The 9,166-nt window shown below is 31.3% G+C and overlaps 1 non-coding gene and 1 pseudogene across 1 annotated transcript; both read right to left on the bottom strand.

Annotated features, from left to right (window-relative positions):
* Positions 1 to 2,156: 2,156 nt before the first annotated feature.
* Positions 2,157 to 2,263, bottom strand: LOC118608124. Its single transcript, XR_004952924.1, has one exon. It is a non-coding gene; the product is annotated as a U6 spliceosomal RNA (small nuclear RNA).
* A 362-nt stretch (positions 2,264 to 2,625) lies between these two features.
* On the bottom strand, positions 2,626 to 2,743 carry LOC118607909 (annotated as a pseudogene).
* Between the last annotated feature and the right edge of the window lie 6,423 nt (positions 2,744 to 9,166).

Below are 9,166 nucleotides of genomic sequence, written 5' to 3'. Positions count from 1 at the left end.
GTAAATGCAGAATAAAATTAGAGGAGAAACTTCAGACATTATTACATAACTAAGAAGTGATTCAGATCTATCTAGGCACAGAAACAAAAATAACTCAAGGAAACATTAGCTGTAAGGAGAAAAAACATAATAGTAAATGCAGAAAAAAGAGAAAAATAATGGTAAGAATTAGAGAAGATAATAGATATAGAAACTTCCTCCATATCATTGTTTTTTTTTTCTCCTGACTCTTCTTTGCTATTCTTGAATATTAAAATTTCCAAAGGAATCTAGAATTATCAAGTCAAGTTAAACAGACAATTCTACTAGGATTTTGATTTAGGTAGCACTGAGTTATACTAATTTATGAAGAGTTAACATTTTCGTAGTATTTTGATTCCTCATGCAGCAACAAAAGATGATTTCCATTTATTTACCTTTAAAATGGTTCCACATTAAAAAATATTTATATAAGTTCACCACATTTCATAAGATTTATAAGTATTTTATAGCTATTTTATGCTTATTAGAAATATTTTTTACATTATATTTTCTAAATGGTGCTATTTGTCTTAATATAGGTAGTGACCTATGCATTGTGTTTAAAAAATACCAGCCACCTTGTTGAACTTTAATTATCATTAAAAAGTTTTGTTTGAATCATTTTGATTTCCTAGTATGAAGATCATATCATTTATAGATATTAAGTTTGCTCCATTCTCTCCAATATCTATAACTTCTATTTCTTTTTTGATTGTATTAATTAGTTTATATAGAATGATGTCAAATAATAGGGATCTCTGTGGACTATTTCTGTTTGTGTTTTATTATTAAGCATTATGCCAATTTTCACACTACATATTATCGCATGCTTGATGTGCTGTGTATATAGTAGTGAACAAGAATTAAACAGTTCCTCTCTTCATGGAGTTTATGGTCTAATTGAAAATACAGTTCTTGAACAAGTAATTATGAGCATAATGAGTCTTTTAAAAGGAGAAATACAGGATGCCTTAGAATTTAATTTATACTATAAATTATACTTTTATACAGTTATTAATATATGCTTACATATACTTTTACATATTCTACTCATATTTAATTATATACATTGATATGTAAGTATGTGCATTTATGTATAACTGTATGTAACTATATGGTTTAATATACATTTATGTAAATGTGTATGTGTATAAATAATTTGGATGATTATATCTATATGTAAAATACATATATACTTATATAAAAGTGTATAAATAATTTGAATTATTATTTGTAAATATGTAATACATATATAATTATTATATATAATTGCATATGTACACATAAGTAATTGAAGTTATACTACAAAACAAGGGAATTTCTTAATCTGGTTCATCATTGAAGGGCTAGACTAGAAGTAATATTTAAACTGTAGCTTTCAAGGATGAGTAGACATTAACTAAGATTGGGAACATGTACAAAGGTCCTGAGGTAAGACTTTAATATCTGTGACAAAAAAATAAAAGACCAATGTAGTAGCAGAGAATGTATAGTTTGAGAAACATGGTAAATATTGAAGTTTGAAATGTAGGCAGGAAGCAGACTATTGAGGGCCTTGCAAAAAATGGTGAAAATTTTGAAATTAATCTTCATGGCAAAGAGAAGTCATTGAAGGCTTTTAAACAGTAGAGTGATTAGTTTTTCTTTTCTTTCTTTCTTCTTTCTTTCTTTCTTTCTTTCTTTCTTTCTTTCTTTCTTTCTTTCTTTCTTTCTTTCTTTCTTTCTTTCTTTCTTTCTTTCTTTTTCCAGCTCCCACTTTCCTACAAAGGCCTCTTTGTTTTTTTTTCTAGCTTTATAAAAATATAATAGACAATTAGTTGCTTGTACTTACATTGTACAATTTAATGAGTTTTTCAATTATAGTTGGCATACAATAATATATTAGTTTCAGTTGTACAGCATAGTGATTAGAGATCTATATAACTCACAAAGTGATTGCCCCACTAAAACTAGTATCCCTCTTCCCCCTTAACATATCTATCTATCTATCTATCTATCTATCTATCTATCTATCTATCTATCTATCTATCATCTATCTATCTATCTATCTATCTATCTATCTATCTATCTATCATCTATCTATCTATCTATCTATCATCTATCATCTATCTATTTATTTATTTAATTTTTTTAAAAAAAATATGGAATTTTTCACAAACTTGCATGTCATCCTTGTGCAGGGGCAATGCTTATGTTCCCTGTATCATTCCAATTTTAGTATATGTGAGTCCAAAGTGAGCACCCCCTTACATACTTATTACAACATTATTAACTATTTTCTTATTCTACACTTTATATCTCCATGTCTATTTTGTAATCTAGGTTTTTCTTTTAAAAATAACAGTCTGACAGTAGTTTGGGGGAATGGTTTTAAATAAAGAAAAACTAGATAAAAAAGGAAAACACACATATGAGAAAAAAAAGTGCTAAAACTCAGGAAGCAAAATTGACACTAAAGTTGAATGCCTATGATAAAATAGGGTAGTAGGATTAAAAGAAAAATTTTATTTTAAAAATAAACTCAATAGGGTAAGGTGTTTTTTTTGACCTTAAAGATTGCAAGGACCTTGGCAGTTTACAATCCCTTATTTATTTATTTTTTTATGCCTACAGCACCTGGTGTTCCTAGGTGGTCTCCCACCCAAGTACTAACCAGGCCTAACCCTCTTAGCTTCCAAGATCAGACAGGACCAGGCTTGTTCAGGGTGGCATGGCTATAGACAAATAGGGTAAGTTTATCCATTAAATAAAATGACTTAAAGATTGGATCAAAACATAAAATCCAACTGTGTACCCTAAATAATAAATGCATTTAAAAGAAAATCACTAAAAAAGTTGAAATTAAGGGTTAAGGGGACGAAATATATGGTGATGAAAGGAAATTTAACTTTGGCCAGTGAACACACAATGATACACACACACACACACACACACACATATTGTATTATTAAATTAGACACTTGAAACCTATATAATTTTATTAACCAATGCCACACCAATAAATTTAATTTTTAAAAGTCGAAATTAAAATAATGAGCAAAAAGACACACATGGACTTTTGGTACCAGTATAAGGTGGCATGAACTTACTTTTCCCCATTTCTCTCTCTAAATACTACAAAGTTACTATAACTTTGGCGTACAAGTATCTATTTAAGTACCTGTTTTCAATTCTTTGGGATATAAATGTAAGAGCGGAATTTCTGGATCATATAGTGATTATATTGTTACATTTTTGTTTTTCATAGTGGCTCCACCATTTTACATTACTCCACTAGAAATGCATGTGTTAAAATTTCTCATCCTTGTCAGCGCTTTTTATTTTCCTGTTTTTGAAAAATTATTATTATAACCGTCATAGTAACCTTTTAATGCACTTATTTTCCATTTGCATATCTTCTTTGGAGAAGAGTCAATTCAAGTCTTTTGCCCATTTTATAATTGGGTTGTTTGTATTTTTGTTGTTGAGTTGTAGGAGTTTTTATGTATTTTGGATATTAAACCCTTACCAAGTATATGATTTACGAATTTTTCTATTCCGTTGGTTGTAGGCAAACAAGTCTCAGTTAAGGCTTCAGCAGCCTACACTGGTGATCGTGAATCTGGGATGGCCTAGCATAGTTATCTTAACTTGGGACAAAGGAGTTAGACTTTTATGCTTTCATATTGATCAATCATTGAATGAGGTCCTATAATGGGGTGTGACCTTGAGTGAACCATCTTTCTTCAGTCAAGGCATTTTTCCGGAGGGTTGACATCTGAGGGCTGTCTGTCAGCATCACTTACAGCAGCAGGAGGAAATACATCCTTCATTTATAAATGGAGATGTGGGCGTGGGTGTGTTGCTTGCTCCTGATGTGAATTCCTGGGTGAAATAATTGGATATGTTTATATATGTTTCTGTACCCTATTTTCTCAGGTTCAAAGAAATAAACTATATATAGCATTTTGAAATTCTCTAAAAGCAAGTGGGGCCTGATTCCCACCAAAGCTTGCACAATTTCAAACTCCCGTAAACATAGACAAGAAAATTTAGGTGTTAGGAATTCAATTACCTTCCCAACTCAGTTGACCAATGTTTATTACATACTTCAAATATTTTTTTAGCATAGTAATCTCTAATAAGTCATTTCACCTTTTTTGATTATTCCTCTACTATGGAATATTTATATTATTTACTTTGTTGTAACTGCACAAATGCTAGAACAAGTATTTTTGTATCTATAATTTTTCTCATTTAAGATAAATGCTCAGAAGTGGAATTGCCTGGCCAAGTGTAGGCATATTTATATTTTGATAAATACTGTCAAATTACCTATCAAAAAGGGCATAGTAGGTTATTAATTATTCCCATTATTAGCAAATGAGAATGCTCATATTTTTCTACACTTTACTCAATACTAGACAATGTTGTCTTTTTAAATTTGCTAGTTTTAAATAGCAACACATGGCATCTTTTTGTTTGGATTTGCATGTTTTTTGTACTAGTGAGATTGAGCTTATATTATTGATTACTCTGTGAATCACCTGTTCAATTAATTTATTCAGTTTTGATTGTCTTTTCCTTACTGATTAGTAAAAATTTGTATATGCTTTGGTCTTTATATATGTTTATCATCTTTTTCTTTTGTGTTACTTATCTTTAAACTTTTATCATCTTTTATATAAAATATTTTTTCATATCTTGATATATTACTTATTACTTTTATTAATTCTGAGTTTTTCCCCCTTAAAAGTCTCCTACTCACAGATTATACATAATTCCTCTACGGATTCTATATATAGTCTATATTTTCTTTTTTATAAAAATTGGAAAGATCTTTATTTATTTCTTTTTTTTTTCTTATAATGGTAAAAATCTTCCCTTAAACATCAGCTTTATTGAGGTATAATTAACAAATAAAATTGTACAATATTTAAAATGCACATTGTGATTTGACATAGACTGGAAAATGCTACCCCCATTTAGTCATTTAACACATTCATTACCTCACATATTTATCTTTTTTGATAAGAATATTTAAGTTCTCTCTTAGCAAATTTCAGTTATATAATACAGTGTTATCAACTATAGGCCCCATGATTTACATGGGCAGATTTTTTAAGGCATTTTATATTGATGTTAAACTTTTTTGAGTGTGGTATGTAATTAAGATTTCATTTTTTTAAATTATACTTTTTCCACATTATTATTTATAAAATTGTGCATTACTTCTATATTGATTGCATGTGCTATTTTAATCAAATACTTGGTTCCCATAAATATATGGATATTGTTTCTGGGTTCTCTATTATTTTACTGAAATATTTTAAGAAATTATGTTCTAAAAGACTTTTATCTATTATAGCTTTGTAGAATGTTTTAATATTGGATAGGACAAATTATTCCTCATTACTATTTTTAAATTTCTTGGTTTATGTAGTACATTTTCTCTTCTGAGTGAATTTAATTTTTTTAATTTTTACTTTTATTTAGGTTATATAAACACATTTAAAGAGTCAAATTGTTCTGTAAGGTTTTTGTACATAAACAGTTTTGTCTTACTCATCCATTTTTCTTTTCCAAGTCAATCACAGTTGCTTCTATTAACAATAATTATGATATTTATCTTCATGTCTCTATGTAATATTAATTTTTTTCTTGATGTTTTGACTTTAGAAATTGTTTGTTAACATATCACTATGGGATATGAGGATTTAACTTTTTTTCTCTCCTCTGTTCTTCCTTACAACATACACAAACAGTGTCCAATCTTCCATCCTCCCCATGAACACTTGTTCATTCAGGCAACTATGTTTTATATATCTCTTCACAACCCAGCCTAGTGGAAAACATGTCTGCCTACTTCCTCATGATGAAGTAACTTAACTCATCCCAAATTTATTACTGCCTCCTCTTGATTCTTCACTGAAACTATTTTAGTCAAGGCCATAGACCTCTGCTAAAACCAGTATTTATCATTTTACTTGAATTGTACACAGCATTTGATGTGGTTTGCTCTTTGAAATATTCACACTTTAACTTTTGTGATCCACCTCTGGCTCCCAGTTTCATGGTTCCCCTCCTATATTTCTGAATATCTACCTCAGTCTTGTCTGGGGATCTTCCACCTCTCATACTTTTGAATTTTAGAGTTTCTTAGGGCTCAGGTCTTGACTCCTTTCTTTATATTTTTTTCTTTAGATGGCTCTCAATCCTATGCTAATTTTTTATATAATTTATTAGAACTTATTGTTTTAACATTATTCAATAACAGTTATTAACTCTAAATAGTTCATTTACAAAACTTCAAATTTCTAGAGATAGCTCAGTCACTCCAGACAATAATGTTACTTACTAGAAAATTAAAGGCTGATTGTTCCTTTTCCTTGAGGTATAGAGAGCTATATGTTACACATACTTTCTGAGTACACTCATGTAATTTAAGCTATAATTTTGGATGCTCGTATTAAACAGTATTGGAAATATAATAAAAGCCTTTGGTAACCTCATAATTTCAATATTAGTTGTCTTTAAAAGATTTAAGTACTACTTTAAGAACTGTCTGTGATAAATACTTAGACATTTTTGTTCTGTCAAACAAATAATATCATTTAAGAAAATTGTAAAATATTTAGTAAGGAGTAATTGGTAATACTTTTCTTGAAAAAATAATATAATGGCTTATTTTAAAGAAAATACAAATCATTAGTAATTACTTAACTAGTAGAAAATAAAACAATAGAGTTTTTAATTTAGTTGTATTTATTTGCTTATTTTCCTCCATCCAATTAGTCTCATTGTTTGAGTTACCAAAACTATGTCCCATAGCTTTATGATAAATCAGGATATAACTTGCTTCATTTTAGGAATCTTGTATTTGGATTTTGGTACACAATGATTTAGTTTTGTATAGCAGAAACCTCTTCTTATTGCTTCCATCAGGGCATTCCTTGCTTTAGTGATTATTGGTAAAGTTGATGGGGCTTGCTTTAAAGTAGCATTCACTGGATCTGGTAAGAATTGGGACGCTGATAGAGCCCAAGGGCTTGAAATACAAGATGTGATTGTGCAAAAGAAAACAATGACCATAGGCTGAAAGATCTTTGTGACTTCAAACTTGAAGATCTTGGTTGTGGTGGAATCAAATTCCTTCTTGATCGTGCAACTGAAGAATTTTGTGATTGAGCAACTAATGTTCTTAATGACTGTGCATCTACACACTTTGACAATGTGGTGACTGAATTTCTTGGTGACTGGGAAATTGGATGTCTTGTTGATGAACTCAAAGATCTTGATGTTTGCAGACACAAAGGTATTTATGGTAATGGAACTGAATTTTGTGCTGTTTGTGGAGTTGAAGATCTTGGAAATTGTGGAATTAAATATCTTCGTGGTGAAATAAAATGGCTTGGTGGTGGTGAAAGTGAAGATCTTGGTGATGATGAAACTGAAGAACTTGATGATTTTGCAACAGAAGGTCTTGGTGATTATACAAATGAAGATCTAGCACATGGAAAAACCAATGATGTTGAGGATTGTACAACTGATGCAGAGCCAACTAGATCTGTAACTGTGACCCTTTTTTGAACACTAGGTGAAGTTATTGGAGAAAGAGATAGAGGTGGAAGCGTCTCCAGGTATTCACCTTGTGGGAGTAGATCATCTGTTGTCATTTCATAATATTGAAAAGGTTCAGGAGGAGAGAAGTCCACTTTAGGTGGAGTAGTTGGAAGAATTGCCTCGGGAGTAGTTGCAATGCAAGCAGTGGGTGATGTTGCTGCTCTTCTCAAAACAGGTGATGAAATTGGAATTGGGGAATGCATGATTGGGGAAGGAGTTGCCATCTTTGAAGCTCTTAATTGAGCTAACCAATAGGCGGTAATGGAGGTGATGAATTTGGTGCTGTAGGGCTTACAAACACCTCTGATTTAAGACGATTTCGAGGTTGGGGTTGCAGTTCTCCCATTCTAATCCCATAATTGACACATGTAAATGAAATTTTTACATCTCTGGCTCCATGCATTGGCATATGTAGAGAGCTGAATAACACTTTTCCTACAGCTCTTGTTACAAGTGTACTGATTTCACACAATGAGGAACTGGAAAATGAAGAACTTTCTGGGTATTGCTGATTGATTTAGATGGCCCTCATCTTTCTCTATATTAAAGGACATTTTAAATATGTCTTAGTTTGGTACAAAATGAATGAGCGACCTCATTACAAGCAGCTGGGACATGGTCCACTGAAACATCATCTTTCATCAGTTTACTTTGAGGCACACTTTCTCGTTATTGGAATGACCTTTGTGCTTCTTTTGCTTGAGCTTTCCCCCATTTTCTTCTTTACTTGCAGGAACAATCTTTTCTTTACAAAGTTCAAAGCAATATGAAACATCAGGAGAAATCTTTAAACCTTTTGTACCATCTTGGCAAGAAGATGTAGATGTATTAAAAGGTAATGTCTGTACAGAATCATTGTGTCTCTTACATTCTTTAACAGGTAATGGCTTGGAGGAGTATACCTGCTGGGTCTGAATATTTATACTTCTAACAGTCCTTGATTTCTTAATTTGCAAGGACAAATTTTCATTTGGCTCTTTGTAGTTAATACCATTAGTGAACTGGATTACATATTTTTGTAAAATCTTAAGTCTGAAAGAAATCCTACAAACCTCTTTGGATATTTTTTCAAATTTATCTTCGGCATATTTACTTAGATTATTTACTTGTATACCTATATTGTTTAAAGACATCCGGATTACATAAACTAACTCATCCTGAATTTTTCTGGGTATTGCTGATTGATTTAGATGCCCCTCATCTTTCTCTATATTTAAGGACATTTTAAATATGTCTTAGTTTGGTACAAATGTTAGGAGGCACTTCCACCTTACCCTATTTTAAGTATCCACACCTTTCTTTAGACCCACTCCAGGCATTGCTAATTTTTGAGCTTCAGGAGCAACATCTGATTCTGGTAGAGGCTGTTCTGATACGAGGGTGAGAGCTCCCCACCTCCGGCAGTAACCAGGCAACCAAGTTCTATGTCAGAATTTTAGGGTTGCATCAGCAGAGAGAGGACAATAACTCTAAGTTATCACCATGCCCCATAGGCCTGCCCTCTGCTGGAGAGAAATCAGCTAGTGAAGAAGTCACAGAGCTA

Source organism: Rousettus aegyptiacus, unplaced genomic scaffold, assembly GCF_014176215.1.
Source record: "Rousettus aegyptiacus isolate mRouAeg1 unplaced genomic scaffold, mRouAeg1.p scaffold_m13_p_9, whole genome shotgun sequence".
Classification (NCBI taxonomy): domain Eukaryota; kingdom Metazoa; phylum Chordata; class Mammalia; order Chiroptera; family Pteropodidae; genus Rousettus; species Rousettus aegyptiacus.
This window is presented reverse-complemented; position numbering and strand designations above follow the sequence as displayed.